This window comes from Malus sylvestris, chromosome 8 (assembly GCF_916048215.2).
Source record: "Malus sylvestris chromosome 8, drMalSylv7.2, whole genome shotgun sequence".
In the NCBI taxonomy this organism is placed as follows: domain Eukaryota; kingdom Viridiplantae; phylum Streptophyta; class Magnoliopsida; order Rosales; family Rosaceae; genus Malus; species Malus sylvestris.
In genome coordinates, this window is record NC_062267.1 from 20,041,213 (window position 1) to 20,058,801 (window position 17,589).

Consider the following 17,589-nt stretch of genomic DNA (forward strand, 5'->3'; position numbering starts at 1 on the left):
TTTCACACAGCACAAGCTCACAATCTCTCCTCTCCTCACCTAGACGACGTCGTTTGCTTCGGTTTCCTCCGAAGAACAACTTGGAGTTGAGAGTCCTTTCTCGTTCTCACAGTTGGCTCTGCGTGTGACTGTGTCTGAGCGATGAGCAGTCGAGCAGTGGAAGACGACGCACTGGCCAAAGCCGCAAGAGCTGCCGAAGCTCTTTACCTCCTCCGAGACACCTACTTTCCGACCGACCCGAATGACAAAATCTTCAGATTAAACACCGATTCCGATCTTGCCTTCACCTCATTGATTCCATTCCTCTTGGTAATTTTTCCATTTACCCATTTCGTTTTGTTTGTACCATACTTGACCAATCCCGAAACTACTGAGCACCGGTCAACGTTATACCGTCAAGGACCAAGAAGAGCTTCCTTTCAACCAGGAGGCCAATCACAATGCGACACGTGTCGACATCAGAAGCCAATCACAGCGCGACACGTGTCAACATCAGAAGCCAATCACAACACGACACGTGTCAATGTTAGAACAAAACTAGAAACTCTCTTCTATAAATAGGGATCATTCTCCCACAATAATCTCTAATGTCATTTTGTACTAAACTATTCACTAGAACTCACAAAATGAGAGCTTGAACCTATGTATTTGTGTAAACCCTTCACAATTAATGAGAACTCCTCTACTCCGTGGACGTAGCCGATCTGGGTGAACCACGTACATCTTGTGTTTGCTTCCCTGTCCCTATTCATTTACATACTTATCTTCACTAGTGATCGAAGCAACCAAGCGAAGGTCACAAACCTGACACTTTCTATCTCCAAAGTCCTCGCTGATTTTGTGCATCAACATTTGGCGCCGTCTGTGGGAAAGACACTTACTCCCACTCTCTTCAGCTTTGTTAAGCTGGTTTCCACCGCTCGTACACTTTCTTTTGGCCAAACATCTCTCTCCAACATGGGGAGCGAAAGAAGCTATAGCACACAGAATGACACCCCTATTGGACCTAGTATGAAGCAACGAAAGCAGGAAGGAAATAGAGTTACTCTTCAAGCTAAAGTCGATGAGTTAGAAGCTCAGAACAACAAGATAGTGATGAGGAACGAGGTCCTCCAGGAGCAGTATGAAAAACTTTTCGAGATGCTTCACGAGGCTAGGCATGCTCAAGCACACAAGCTCGTCGCCCCTGCTGAGGTCAACAATCATCTGAATGAGACTTCTCTCAACCCAGCTGCTTCAACCCGAAGTAGAAGGAGTAGAGGAAAGCACCTCCTCACAGAAGGAGTGGAAGGATCAAAAGCCGTCTATCGCGATTGTCGAGACTTCCTAAAGCAACGTCGAGAGAATCCCATCCACATAAGCTCGAAGATCAATGACCCAAGAGTTTCTGAAAGACTCGGTCCTCTCCCACGACCTAGGCCAGCAATAAATCTAGGGAATGGGCAACAAGTCCCAGAAGAACATGAAGGTACAGGGGACTCGGAAATGTTCCGACATACTCACTCTAGGAGTCAGTGTGACGAGTCCAAGGAAAAATCATGCTATCTTGATCAAACTTTCCTACTTCCAAGAGGCGATGGGGACTTAGGAAGAAAACTTCAGTGATGCACAACTCAACTCCTTGTCCTACAGCTTCTGGAGGAAGTAAACAAGTTGAAGGCTGAACGTCAAGCCGAGATACCTGACTGGAACCAACCCAGGCCTGGCCCCCTCACAAGAAGGATCCTCAACACCCCCTCCAAGCGAAGACAAAGCAGAAGCTTGACTTACAACTCTATACTGGAAGGGAAGACCCGATTGAACACCTTAACCTCTTTGAGTCCACCATGGTATACCGGAGACACACCAATGAAGAACGGTGCCTTCTCTTCCCATCCACCCTCTCTGGCGGAGTTTTAAACTGGTATTGCCGTCTTCCACCAGAGACGGTAGACTCATTTGAAGAGTTGAGGAAGTTGTTTGTCTCTCAACACATCTTCCAGACCAATCGCTTGCATTCCGTAGATGACTTGTACACTATTCGCCAGAAGCCGGACGAGTCATTACGAAAGTATGCTGGCTGCTTCAGCCATGAGTATTCCCTCTGCGCTGAGGCAGATGACAAGACCGCCCTCAAGGCCTTCACGGCAGGCTTACGTGACTGTTTCTTCAAGTACATGATCAATGCCAACACTTGGAAGACTTACTCTGAGGTGATGGCACAAGCTTACAACCATGCCTCTACCGAGGCAAGGACATATCAAGGGAAACCCCCTACAGTCACCCCTTATCAGCAAGTAGGGAGTGGAGGCCAGATCCAACCGAATGAAAAGACCTCAACCTTCCAAACGGTAGCAGCACACCCCCCGGCCTCATTTAATGCTTCGCCAAGTTAGCAGACATATCAATCCCAGGGCAAAAGGAAAGATTTCCATCCTCACCAATCTCATTTTAATAAAAAGAATAAGGGGCACTATCGCGATAACTCAGTATATCGTCACAATAACACCCATCCCCAGGCAGTCAACGCAGTGGGCCAATCGCGTGTCAAGACAGGCCCTACCCCGAGGTATGAGACATACACACCTTTGAACGCTACATGCGCGACCATCTACCCCAGTATAGCTTACCTGATACCAAAGCCAAAGCCAAGGCAGCCAGATTACAAGTCCACGAAGAACACGGGCGTGTTTTGCTGCTACCACGAGTACAATGGCCATGACGGCGAGAAGTGCATCATCCTCCGTGATCATATCGAAGCTTTGGCACGTGAAGGAAAAATTGATCAGTTCCTTCTTCACCCTCTAAGGGATAACCGTAACCAACGCCAGGTGAATGTGATATACTCCATAAGCGGCGGCACACCCATGTCTGAATCTTCCAATAGAGCCATGAAAAACAGTGAACGAACTTTGAGACATGGCCATCAAGTGTTTCACGTGGAAGACATCAGGGGAGGCAAGTATCAAAAACCTAACTGGGATCCAATATGTTTTTACCCTGAGGTAGAAAGAGGTATCATCTACCCTCACAACGATCCGCTGATCGTGGAGGCTCACATAGCAAATTTTGATGTGAAACGAATCCTGATAGACACAGGTGCTTCAGTCAATATCATGTTTGCTGAAGCTTTCAAGGCACTTAATGTAGCTGAACACTTGCTCGATCGCTCGATTTCTCCTCTGATAATCTTCTCTGGCGATATCGTGCAACCTTTAGGGAGTATACACTTACCCTTCACCATTGGTACAGGCCCCTACACAGCTACTATTACCACTAACTTCCTAGTGGTCAATTGCCCGACGGCATACAATGTGATCTTTGGGCGCACAGGCATCAATGATCTCAAGTCCATGGTATCCACACATATGTTGTTGATGAAGTTTCCAACCCCTTTCGGCAATGGATACATTAGGGGAGATCAACTTAGTGCTCGATCATGTTACAATACTTCAGTTAAGCAACAACACCTGCCTGTCCCCAAGGAGACCCTCTCTATACATAACCAGGTAGTAAAGACCAGTCCAGATGAAGCCAACTCGAATCTTCATGATGGCAACAGTCAACCCGACGACCTTCGAGATGACTCATTCACCCAGTAAGCACAACCTGCTGAAGAGTTAGAGAATGTCTCTATCTCCAAAGACCATCCAGATCGCATGGTGAAGATTGGCACCACTTTGTCACCACCCATTCGATTGTCGCTAATCTCCTTTTTGCAAGAGAACGCCGAGGTCTTCTCTTGGTCATATAAATATATGCCGGGCATCTCTCCCGATATCATCTGTCACCACTTGAGTATTGATCCTAAGACCAAACCAGTAAAACAGAAGCGAAGATCTTATGATGTTGAACGATATGAGGCGATGAAAGCAAAAGTTGAAAAACTCAAGGACATAGGCTTCGTCCGTGAAGTCAATTACCCAACATGGGGTAGCAAATGTTGTCCTTGTTAAGAAAAATCCGACCAAGGAAAGTCTCTTGCTTCAAAAGGTCTTGTGGAGAATGTGTGTCGACTACACCGACCTAAACAAAGGATGCCCGAAGGATAGTTTCCCCCTTCCTCTCATTGATAGACTTATAGACTCTACGGCAGGGTGTGAGCTCTTGAGCTTCATGGACGCTTATTCAGGATACAACCAAATCCTCATGAACCCCTCAGACCAAGAACACACAACCTTCACTACTGACAGGGGACTATATTGCTACAAAGTCATGCCTTTCGGCCTAAAGAATGCAGGAGCAACTTATTAGAGACTGGTCAATTTAATGTTCACCGAACAGATTGGGAAGAGCATGGAAGTTTACGTTGATGATATGCTAGTCAAGAGCAAACATGCTGACCAACACATCACCAACCTATCTGAAACTTTCACCATTCTAAAGAGGTATCGAATGAGGTTGAACCCCAACAAATGTGCCTTCGGCGTGGGATCTGGCAAATTCTTAGGCTTCATGATTAGCCAACGATGCATTGAAGCTAACCCCGAAAAGATCAAAGCAATCCTCGACATGAAAGAGCCAGTAACTTCAAAAGACATCCAAAGCCTTACTGGCAAGGTGGCAGCCTTAACCAGATTCATCTCTAAGGCCACAGACAAATGTGCTCCTTTCTTCAAAGCACTCAAGGGAAATAAGAAGTACATTACATGGACAGAGGAATGTGCCAAGGCATTCAGGAACCTAAAAAAGTACATGAGTAAAGCCTCTCTGCTCTCCAAACCAGAAGTTGGTGACACTCTCATTATCTATCTATCGGTCTCGGCTTCAGCAGTCAGTTCTGTTCTTATCCGAAAGGACAGTGGTGTTGAACGGCCCGTCTACTATGCTAGCAAGGCCCTACAAGATGCGGAGACACGATACTCCAACATTGAGAAATTAGCTCTAGCATTGGTCATGTCTGCTCGAAAACTTCGCTCTTATTTCCAAGCACACGTCATCATCGTGCTTACCAATCACCCTCTTCGACAGATACTCCAGAGTCCTGACACGTCTGGGCGAATGATCAAATGGGCGATAGCATTGGGTGAGTTTGACATCTCCTACCAACCAAAACCAGCTGAAAAGGGTCAAGCAGTAGCAGATTTCATCGCCGACTTCACATATCCTGTTGACATTGCTTCTACACCTGAAGCGATAACTTTATTACCATCGGAAGCTCAGAAGATAGAATCAACAACCCCAGCATGGAGTCTGTATGTTGATGGCTCATCCAACCAACAGGGCTGCGGAGCAAGATTAGTCCTCACTACCCTTGACAAAGTGGCGATAGAATACGCTATTCGTTTCAAATTCAAGGCATCGAACAACAAGGCCGAATACAAAGCCCTTCTAGCAGGCTTACGTTTGGCCAAGCATCTTGGAGTTAAACAAATTGATATCTTCAGTGACTCCCAATTAGTGGTCAAGCAAGTCACGAACAACTTTGATGCTAAGGATAGCTCCATGGCAGCATATCTTGCGCAAACACGACTTTTGCTCAAGCACTTCCACTACCAGATCACCCAAGTTCCTCGAGCGGCAAACAGTCATGCAGACGCTTTGGCCCGCCTCACCTCGGCAGTGGAAGACAAGATTGGGAGAAAAATTCATGTCGAATTGTTGGCAACACCAAGCACCATGGTCACGGAAGTGTGCAATTTACAACAAAGAGATAGTTGGATCACCCCAATTTATAAATTCCTTGCCCATGACACCCTCCCAAATGACAAAGTCCAAGCTAAGCAGATTCGATACAAGTCTGCTCGCTACCTGATCATTAATGACCAACTCTACAAGCGCGGTTTTACCCTGCCCTACCTAAGATGCCTTACACCTGCGGAGGCGAAAATTGTCCTTCGGGAAATACATGAAGGAGTCTGTGGAGATCATGCTGGGTCTCGATCCCTAGAACACAAGACTTTTTGCCAAGGATATTATTGGCCAACACTCCACCAAGATGCCATCAGAATATCTCGCTCATGTGATAAGTGTCAACGCTACGCAACTATCCCTCACTCCCCTTCCGAGCCGCTCACTCCTATAATCAGCCCTTGGCCCTTCGCCTAATGGGGACTTGATTTGATCGGCCCAATGCCTGCAGGGAAGGGCAAGGTCCATTATGCAATCGTTGCAGTTGACTACTTCACAAAGTGGGTTGAAGTAGAACCCTTGGCAACCATTACTGAGGCAAAAATAGAAGACTTCGTATGGAAGAATATCCTCTGCAGATTCGGCATTCCCAATGCGATAGTCACGGACAATGGGCGGCAGTTCGACAACAAGAACTTCAGGATGTTCTGTTCTAAGTTCAACATCAACTTATGTTTTGCCTCTCCAGCCCATCCCCAGTCTAATGGACAAGTCGAGGCCGTTAACAAAATAATCAAGCGCACTCTGAAAACTAGCTTGGACAAAGCTAAAGGTTGTTGGCCAGAATTCGTACCCCAAGTTCTTTGGTCATACCGCACTTCATATCGGACTTCCACAGGAGAAACTCCATTCTCACTTGCTTTTGGTACAGATGCAGTTGTCCCGGTTGAGCTTGAGCAAGCAACATACCGAATCCAGAACTACATGCAGAGTGAAAACGACAAACAACTCACCCTCAACCTAGATCTAGTCAAGGAACACAGAAATCAGGCTCACATGAGGAATGTCGCCTACAAGCAGCGCATCTCCAACTACTACGACTCAAAGGTCAAACCTCGCTCCTTCAAAGTGGGAGACTGGGTACTGAAGAAAAGATTACTCTGTGATAGAATCCCGAGTGAAGGAACATTCAGTCCTAACTGGGATGGACCGTTCGAGGTCGTCGGCATCAGCCGCCCTGGCTCCTACAAGCTCAGAAGCTCCGACGGCAAGACCCTTGGTCATCCATGGAATGCTGACCACTTGAAGTACTATTACAAATAGACTCACATTGTACAAGTGTTAAGCTACAACCGTTCGGCATCCTATGTAACAAAGACCATTTGGTATGAATTCAATAAAGAGGTGATTTAGCCAACTCGGCCCTAAACTCTTTTACATTCTGAGCAATGAAACACTCAAGTGTTGAAGCTTCAACGTAAATGTTTCCAATACAAAACAAAATCTAAGTATGTGTCAACAAGACTATACAACGGATCTACATCATACATTCCAACACATTCATACATAAACATCATACATTCCAACACATCCATACATAAGCCAACTGTGCTTCGAAATGGTTCAACACACTTTGTGTCATTCGACATTTGCCACAATGTGCCTCGACACCTTGCCCTTATTCTCACCAACTAGGTGATGAAGGAACTCACCTTCGTGCCACCAACTAGGTGATGAAATGTACAACCCGTACTCTAATATTATTTGGAAACTTGCCACCCTTATCACCAATCAGGTGAAGAAGGAACTCCTCTTCATGCCACCAACCAGGTGATGAAATGTACAACGCGTACTCTCCTTCATGCCACCAACCAGGTGATGACATGTACAACGCGTATTCTCTTTCATGTCACCAACCAGGTGATGAAATGTGATGAAAGGTGATTAAGGAATTCACATTCGTACCACCAACCAAGTGATGAAAGCAACCCACCATTCATTCCACTAACCAGAAGACGAGTGGTACAACTTGTACATGTGAACTCCTAGCATTCACAAATAATCAAAAACCCTCAAGCTTTACAACTCAACTAGGGGAGCACTTATGCCTAACAAGAGCTATAGTCACCAACAAAGTCTTATTGCAAGCCAACAATGACTTCAGTGCATGGTATACGAAGATTAAGCTCTTCAGCCCTCTTGCATCTGCTACAGACATTTCTCCTCTGTAACAATGCAAACACTACAACTCATAGAAAGCTTCACACGCTCTTGATCAAGACTGTTCGAAGCAAAGTCAATTTATATGGTTCATCCAAACCTTCGACTACTACAAGATGTGGCTTGCATCACAATCTCTCGCTCAACAGTGTGGAAGCAAAATTTGTATACGTTGTCTCTCCCACATTTTCAAATTTCTAGTTTTCCCAAAAAAAAAAAAAAAAAAAAAAAAAAAAAGCTTCATCAATGAAGGACAAATATCAATCTCAAAAGCTTCGCACTATCTTCATCAAGATAGTGTGAAGCAAAATCAATTTATGGTGCCAACAAAAGCTTCATCAATGGAGGACAAATATCAATCTCAAAAGCTTCGCACTATCTTCATCAAGATAGTGTGAAGCAAAATCAATTTATGGTGCCAACACAAGCTTCATCAATGGAGGACAAATATCAATCTCAAAAGCTTCGCACTATCTTCATCAAGATAGTGTGAAGCAAGATCAATTTATGGTGCCTACAAAAGCTTCATCAATGGAGGACAAATATCAATCTCAAAAGCTTTGCACTATCTTCATCAAGATAGTGTGAAGCAAAATTAATTTATGGTGCCAACAAAAGCTTCACCTATAAAGCTTCAACCCCAAAGCTTCACCTATAAAGCTTCAACCCCAAAGCTTCACCTATAAAGCTTCAACACCAAAGCTTCACCTACAATACAAAATTTCAACACCAAAACATATAAAAGCTTCACACACTCTTCATCAAGATAGTGTGAAGCAAAATCAATTCATGGTGCCCAACAAAGCTTCAACCTCAAAGTTTCACCTACAAAGCTTTAACACCAAAGCTTCACCTACAAAGCTTTAAAATATATATATATATATATATATATTATTTTTAATTTTTATTTTTTCGGAAATTCGAAAATTCAAAAATCCGAAAATTTGAAAATTCAAAAAAAAAAAAAAAACCGAAAAAAAAAAAAAATTGCCTAGGCCTCCTCTTCTTTGGGCCTAACAACTTTCATAACAAATATATATGAAGAAGGAGTTTTGGGCTACCACTTAAAAAGGAAATGCCTCATTCGTCAACTCCCTCAACCAGAGACTTGGGGGACTCCTACCATATGCTACTGCACCTTGATACTCGGAAGTCTCACGACCACTCAGTGACTTGGATTTTTCAAGTCTCCAAACGAGAAGTTTTCCTCACTCGGGAAATTAAGGGAGCACTACCTCAACCTACATGCTTCACTCACAAAGTTTCAACATACAAGCTTCAACAAAAGGAAAAATTCAAAGAACTTAGTGAAGAAGGCCTTGGTGTATTTAACACAATACGTTGAAATGAAGCAAATCTTGTTTATTGATATTTCCGATAAGTTACAAATATGTACATATACATGAATCAAAATAAACAAACAAAAGGGAGCCTTCACAAAGGTTGCTCAGGGGAAGTCTCAGCAGTCGGTAGAGCCCCAGAAAGAGAAAGCACCGGAGGGTGGTTATCCGGAGCCTCAGTACTGGACAGAACCCCAGAAGAAGGAGGCATCGAAGGTTGATCATTTGGAGCTTCATTACGCAGTACAGCCCCAGAAGACGACAGCAATAAATGCCTTTGGAACAAACCCACAAACCGTTGATGATCAAGTAAAACATGACCATCAGATTCATTCATCTGGTCAAGCTTTCTCTTCATGTTTGTAGCATAGTCATGTGCGAGCCGGTGCAACTGTTTATTCTCATGCTTGAGCCCTTTAATCTCCTGTTTGAGACTCATCACTTCAGCAGCCAATGATTCAACTTGGCGGGTTCTAGCAAATAAGCGTTAGGCCATATTAGACACAGAACCTGCACACTGAACACTAAGAGCTAGAGAATCCTTAACATCCAACTCATCAGACCGTTTGGAAAGTAGTCTGTTATCTTTGGGAGTGAGAAGGTTCCTGGCCACCACCGCAGCGGTCATATCATTCTTCATCACAGAATCCCTAACGGTAAGAGGACCAGTAGGGGATATGAAGGATGGGCGCCATATGTTGTCTGGAGAAGGCGTGGCTGTCTCTTCTCTAAGGTTCAAATCAAAACGACGGTCGGAGGGGCCAGACATTTTCAAAGGTGTTAAAGAAGGAAGAGGTCAGACAAATCAAGATCTTAGAAGTGCAAGAAGGGAGCTTCTACTGGTAGAGATTCAAGTGTGCTGTGGAACTTAATGCCAACCTCTATAAAAATCTGCACTTGACGGAGCTTCAGAAATCGAAGAGGCGTTTGCTTTCTCGAAAGCTGAGCTGCTCAGAGACCACGAGGGTCGATCTCAGAAATCGAAGAAGCACCTGCTTTTTCAGCCTCGTCAGCACCTGTCACATGCACACTCAACTTTGCGAAAATTACGGGCAATCTGTCGAAGATTTCTGGTGAAGTAGAAAGCACGTGAATCTTACTGTTCAATCACCACTCTCCACACGCACCATCAACTCCTCGGGTACCACATATAACTTTGCCAAAGATCTCTGACAAAGTGTAGGCACGAGAATTTCGAAGTTCCAGCTACCCTACTATTACCTAGGGGTGGGTTTGGTACGGTTACCGTACCAAAACCCTCGTACCAATTACCGTACCAAATTTTCGGTTTGGTAAAATCTATTACCATTACCATACCAAACTTTCGGTATACCGAAGTTCGGTATTGCCAAATGTTCGGTTGGCATGGTATGGCAATGGTAATTGCCACTTTATTTTGAGACAAAATCTATTTTTGCTTTGTTCAGCATTTCATATTTTGTGCCTCTATAATAAGACAAAGATATATAAACCAAATGCATAGACGGAAGAAAATTCTCATAACAAGTGCCCAAATGGATTTTGGATTTCCACCTTCAAATGGATTTACCGCATGAAATGTTGATGAATTACTTGAAAATTATAAGCCTAAAACAAAGAATGGAAACATAAAGTAGTAATTTAAATTGTAGCCTAAATTCATCTATTATTCATCATTCATAATTCACACACACAATAATTCAAATTATGCATCAAAATGAAAATTAAGCTTACAATCCAAATAGAAGTTACAAACCAAAACAAATAGAAGTTAACAATCCAAATAGAAGTTAAAGTTTCAAACCAAAGGAAAATTGAAACTAAACTTCAAAAGGTAAAATTCATTGATCAATTCTTCAAGTTTAAGATGTCGAAGCTTTTGGAGGAGGCATTGAACTTGTCGAAGATTGAGTTTGTGTCAAGCCTATATTACAAACGAAGAAAACATATTAGTAGCAAGAAGAATTAAAGTTGAAAACCATTTAACAAACAAAGAAAATATATTATAATTTATAAATGTGTTATATTATAATTATATATTATATAATTTATATAAATTATATATTATATTATATTTTCAGTACGGTATGGTAATACCGTGGTAATGGTATCCATTACCAATACCGTACCACGAACTTTCGGTACGGTACAATACCATACCATTACCGTTGGCACAAAATCGGTATGGCACGGTTGGCAATTCGGTTGGTATGGCAATTTGGCAAAAAAATCCACCCCTACTATTACCCACAAGGGTAAAGGAACAGCACCACTGCTTGACAACGGGAAAGTCCCTATGTGTGTCGACCTCCGTGTTCTGTGGCAAGACAGGCTGGCAAGAACGTCCAACCTTTACTCACATTCGAGAAAAGACTCCCAACATAATTACTTTCTTAAAAACCGAAGCGGTATCGCTTTCCGAATCTCGAGAGCCAAATCCCCGACGGGATTGCATGTTCGAAAACCGAAGAGGCACAGCCCTCAGAACTTCGAGAGCCAGATTTCCTTAGATAAAGCTTGTCTGTAATCTTCACACGCAACATCAGCTTTCCAGATACCACATACCACTTTTTCAAAGTGCTCTGACAAAGTTAAAACACGTGAAGCTGGCAGCTCTCACTACATTGCTGTGACCAAGAAGGGTAAAGGAATAGCATTACTACTTGTTATTGGGAAATCCCTATATACATCGACCTCCCTCCTCAACGGACAGGCAAACCTGCAAAAATGCTCAACCCTTTCTCGCATTCGAGAATGCACCCTCAACATAACCTCTCGAAATACTTAGCTTTATTTCCCCCCGATAATACCTCAGCAAATAAGCTACACCAAGAACAAGAGTATCTCATATCATCAGGGTCGAAAGCAAGAGTATCCCATATCATGCTTTCTCCCTGTCCTTGTCTTCATCCTTGTCCACACCTGCAGGACAAAGAGAAAGAGAGCAGTCAGTCGGAACCTGAAATCAAACCTCCAATCTGGAACTGACTGCCTGAGACCTTTGCCTGGTTGCTTACTTAGCATTGCTCTCGAGAACTCATCCTCAACTGCTGTCAAGGTCATGAATTCCACCGGCAAATACCTCATGACAGTTGATCAGATATTGGCTCTTTACACTGAAGCTGCCAAGCGTGGATGAGTCACTATGAATGAATGTTCTGAAGGAACATTTAAATGCAAAGGTTGCACACCACTTCTGCCATGCAAAAGATTGAAGCAGAAGGTTCAACGGTGAGCTGAAACAGATCATTACAGCACGACACCTTTCCATACCACATTCACTATTCCGTCAACAGCAAAAGTATCCCATATCATCAAGGTCGAACATACTCTAGATTTGATGGACTTGTTTTGACCCTCAAATTCTTGAGTCGGCCTTATACTCTGAAGGGAACCAGAAAACCCTCCAGCACAGTTCAAGAATAAGCCTGTGGAAAGTTACTTCTTCAAAAGCAAAAGTATCTCATATCATCTCTTCTTCATTTGCTTCTCCTTATCCTGGCAGCTGAATGAGAGACAAGGAGAAGGAGAACAATCAACCGGAAGCCGAAGTCGAACCTCCGATCCTGGGTTGCTTGCTTGGAAGTTTGACTGCTTACCTTGTCTGTCACCTCTTTCGGCAAATCTCCTAGCTCGGCGACTTGGGGGACTCCTACTATAAGGTTTGTATAGCATTTGACCAAGCCCGAAACTACAAGTAAGCTTCAAGTGAAATTGATACATTACCTTGTGCATCTTCATCGGTTAAAGATACCACCCATGGATGGAGGAAAAGTACTTCCAGAGAAGATGCCACATCTACATATGAGACAGATAAGGCACGTGAAAATGATACCACACTTCGGTACTTAGAAGTTTCGTGATTACTCAATGGCTTGGATCTTGCAAGTCCCCAACCGAGGAGCTTCCCTCACTCGGGAACTTAGGGGAGCATTGTTTGTACCATACTTGACCAATCCCGAAACTACTGAGCACCGGTCAACGTTATACCGTCAAGGACCCAGAAGAGCTTCCCTTCAACCAGGAGGCCAATCACAATGCGACACGTGTCGACATCAGAAGCCAATCACAGCGCGACACGTGTCAACATCAGAAGCCAATCACAACACGACACGTGTCAATGTTAGAACAAAACTATAAACTCTCTTCTATAAATAGGGATTATTCTCCCACAATAATCTCTAATGTCATTTTGTACTAAACTATTCACTAGAACTCACAAAATAAGAGCTTGAACCTATGTATTTGTGTAAACCCTTCACAATTAATGAGAACTCCTCTACTCCGTGGACGTAACCGATCTGGGTGAACCACGTACATCTTGTGTTTGCTTCCCTGTCCCTATTCATTTACGTACTTATCTTCACTAGTGATCGAAGCAACCAAGCGAAGGTCACAAACCTGACACTTTCTGTTGTACCAAAGTCCTCGCTGATTTTGTGCATCAACACGTTTTAATCTCTGTTAATACCATTTGAAGCTGACCTAAGTGCCCTTTTATTATAAACCCGATTTGTGCCTTTCTCTTTTGTGGGTTTTCGTTGATATGCTCGTTTCAACTTTGAAGTTCCAATTTTGGACTACATTGGTACACATAGAAGCTTAAAATTTGAGAAATAGACTAAAAAGTTGATGAATTCAAAATCTCCCCCTGATAAAAGTGTTGTTTCTGTAACGATAATGCCTACATTGTGTTCTCGAATCACTGTCACTGCTAATTCCTTTATTATTATGTTGCACTTGTTTTTGTCTCTTATTAGTTCAAGTTTCAAACACTGTATCTTTTACTAGAGCAAAGAAAACATCCGGCTCAACGTGCGAAATACGAATATCTGAGAGAAAAGATACTAGATGTTTTACCAAACTATAGAAAAGAAGCAGAGGATCATCTCTCAAAGGATGTAAGAATGCATTGTGACTTCATGTAGTTGAGCATGTTTGTAATGCTTTCAGTTCACTTCCTGAAATATAAACGGCGATGTAGGTTAAGTTGAATCCATCTCTTGCAGATGCTTGACTATGTTTAGGTAACTGCACTTGGAAGAAGGGAGATCTATCTTCAGCCAAGAACTGCTTTAATCTTGCCCTAAGCAAGGTTCTTCTTGATTAGATTTTTGTAGTTTTATTATAGTGACCTCTCGATTCATTGTACTATAAATTTTATGATTGATATGTGCATTGCGTTTGGAGGCATGGTCCAAACAGGCAGATACTTTGTCAACTTTCGATGCTTGAAAGAAAAAATGCTCAAGGCAACCGTTTTGTCGCTCAACTTGTTTTTCCTGTTGTTTTTCATGATGTGTGCGTCATTATGCTTACCAAATTTTCATCATTTTTCTAGGTACCGACAATGAGGCAGAACTTGTTGATGAAAGCATTCAACATGCCAAGGAAGCCATAACTCTTAATGTCAAGGATGGCAATTCATTGTGTAAAATCTCATAATCAACCTTCTCAAAAAGTTCTATGTTCTTCGGATTTGAGTAAGATTTATACTTGATAAGTTGTATAGCATGTAACACTTACTTTGCTTTGCCATTTACCTTGGATGTTTGCTAGCCTTCTTCCAGTTAGCATAGTTTGACTGGTATCATGTACATGCATAAATATTTTCTACTGATTCACTTAATCCCTTGTTTCATTTCTTTGGTTATTTCTTGGAGATCATTGCTTATTTTGTTTAACTGAATTTTTCTAACTTTATTGGCAGACAATCTTGGAAATGCATGTCTTACAAGTTTCTTTGTGACTGGAGCTTGGGAACATTCCAAACTTTTGCAATCTTTGAAGGCATACCAAAATGCTGCAAGTGCTTAAAGTAAGAACTACCGCAGAGTCAGTTGTCTATGTGCTGTATTTCTTGTAAGTATGGATCTTCTGTCAGTTAGAAGATGTTCTAATGTTTTATGTTGCGTATCAGGAAAAGGATGAAAGAATGCAGTCCAATCCAGACCTATATTTTAACTATGCCACTATAAGCTCAGTTTTTCTTGTGTTTTGTCTGGAATTAGTACTCATAAGTTCGTCAAGTAGATGATGATCCGTCAATCTTTCTTTTCTATGAATCAGTGTCTAGATAGGTTAAAGATAGAGTTTTACTAATACAAGTGGAGAGAATAGGAAACAGTAATGATAAATTATATATTATTTTCTATTTTTGTTAAGTAAAGAGGAGGATGTATGAAGTGACATAAGTTGGTGTTGATGGTGGCCCTGCTGCGAAGGACTTGGCTCCCAAGTTTAACGTGTTCAAGAAAAAATTATCTGCTAAGCTAGGGGTTACAATACTGGAGATAGACGTAAGTCTTTTTATTTCTTTCTCTGCAGTTTCTCCCTTGGATTCTATGGTCAGTTGTGTATTTGTAGTTTGACTTTTGATATCGGAATTCAGATTTCAATTAGCTTGCTCAGTTAGTGGGTCGTTTCCCAAAAGCGAAAATGGACATCATGGAGTTAAACCCCAATTCTTTTGAATTGGGTTGTAAATCCGGTTTTCGGCCCGGGAAGCCCAAGAAAGCGAGATTGCAACCCAGTTTTCGGCCCAGGACGAGAAGATGAGTATGATCTTACGGGCTTTACAGATGTTCAGCCTCCAAATCTTGATGCCAGCACCTGATCTTGCTCCACCTTCGACCTCCCAACCACTTCGCTTAGTCGATACCCAGTAGCTTGATGCATCAAGACTAGAAGACTACTTGTTGTAGTTTTTTTTTGGGTAAATTACATAGTAGCCCCTCAGGTTTGAGGTCTATTACAATCTTATACAACATCTTTAAAACATTTCACTTTCATACCTCAAGTACTATTTTATTTCAATTTCATACAACCGTTAGATTTTCCATCCATGGATCTGTTAAATGCTGACGTGGCTGCCACATATATGACACGTGGCTGCCAAATGTCTGCCACGTGGCAAATAAAATAATTTTTTAATTTTAAAAAAATAAAAAAACATATCTGCCACTTTTTTTTTTCTCTCTTTCTTCTTCTTCTGGGTTCGGACCCCTTTTTTTTTTTTTTTCCTTCTTCTTCTTCTTCCTCCTCCTCCTCCTCTTTCTTCTTCTCTTCTTCTTCTTCCTCCTTCTTCTTCTAGGTTCCGTCCCTTTTTTTTTTTCTCTTTCTTCTTCTTCACTTTCTCTTTCTTCTTCTTCTTCTCTTTCTCTTTCTCTTTCTTCTTCTTCTGGGTTCGAACCCCTTTTTTTTTCTTCTTCTTCTTCTTCTTCTTCTTCTCCCTCCTCCTCCTCTTCCTCTTTCTTCTTCTCTACTTCTTCTTCCTCCTTCTTCTTCTGGGTTCGGTCCCTTTCTTTTTTTTTCCTTCTTCTTCTTCTTCTTCCTCATCCTCCTCCTCTTTCTTCTTCTCTTCTTCTTCTTCCTCCTTCTTTTTCTGGGTTCGGTCCCTTTTTTTTTTTTTTCTTCTTCTTCTTCTTCCTCTTCTTCTTCCTCCTCCTCCTCCTCCTCCTCTTTCTTCTTCTTCCTCCTTCTTCTAGGTTCGGACCCCTTTCTTTTTTTTTTCTTTTTTTTTCTTCTTCTTCTTTCTCCTCCCTCCTCTTTCTTCTTCTCTTCTTCTTCTTCCTCCTTCTTCTGGGTTCGGTCCCTTTCTTTTTTTTTTTTTTTTCTTCTTCGTCTTCTTCTTCTTCCTCATCCTCCTCCTCTTTCTTCTTCTCTTCTTCTTCTTCCTCCTTTTTCTGGGTTCGGTCCCTTTTTTTTTTTCTTCTTCTTCTTCTTCTTCTTCTTCTTCCTCCTCCTCCTCCTCCTCCCCCTCCTCTTTCTTCTTCTTCCTCCTTCTTCTGGGTTCGGTCCCTTTTTTTTATTTTTTTTATTTTTTTCTTCTTCTAATTTCAGGTTTTTTAAAAAAAAATTAAAAAATTATTTTATTTGCCACGAGCAGACATTTGGCAGCCACGTGTCATATATGTGGCAGCCACGTCAGCATTTAACAGATCCATGGATGGAAAATCTAACGGTTGTATGAAATTGAAATAAAATAGTACTTGAGGTATGAAAGTGAAATGTTTTAAAGATGTTGTATAAGATTGCAATAGACCTCAAACCTGAGGGGCTACTATGTAATTTACCCTTTTTTTTTGTTTTTTTTTATATTCGAACATCTTGTATGTACATTTTCATATATTTTATAAATAAATATTTTTTCTTGGTTTATTAATTATTATTTAGAATTTAATTACAATATTTATTCTTCTAAAAAAATTACAATATTTATTAAAAATTAAATAATTTTTGCAAAAAAAAAAAAAAAAAAGGTTTGCGCGACGAAGAAGTTCCTACGTCGTGCAAAACCATTTTGCGCGACGTGGGAACCTGCGTCGCGCAAAGTTGTTTTGCGCGACGTAGGAACTTCTTCGTCGCGCAAACCCTTCTGTCACTGCCTTGGCGCGACGGTTGGTACACGACGAAAGTTCGTTGGGCTAATTTTTGCGCGACCTTTTTTTGACTTTGCACGACGAAGGACCTGCGTCGCGCAAAGTTTTTTTTTTACTTG

The 17,589-nt window shown here is 42.0% G+C and overlaps 1 long non-coding RNA gene and 1 pseudogene across 1 annotated transcript; one reads left to right on the top strand and one right to left on the bottom strand.

The window, feature by feature from the left end:
* On the top strand, positions 1–15,143 carry LOC126632370 (uncharacterized; annotated as a pseudogene).
* LOC126632374 (uncharacterized) lies at positions 525–13,418 on the bottom strand. The gene is made up of 2 exons (XR_007626716.1): positions 13,327–13,418; positions 525–640 (listed from the first exon to the last, which is right to left on the bottom strand). It is a non-coding gene; the product is annotated as an uncharacterized LOC126632374 (long non-coding RNA).
* Positions 15,144–17,589: the final 2,446 nt, after the last annotated feature.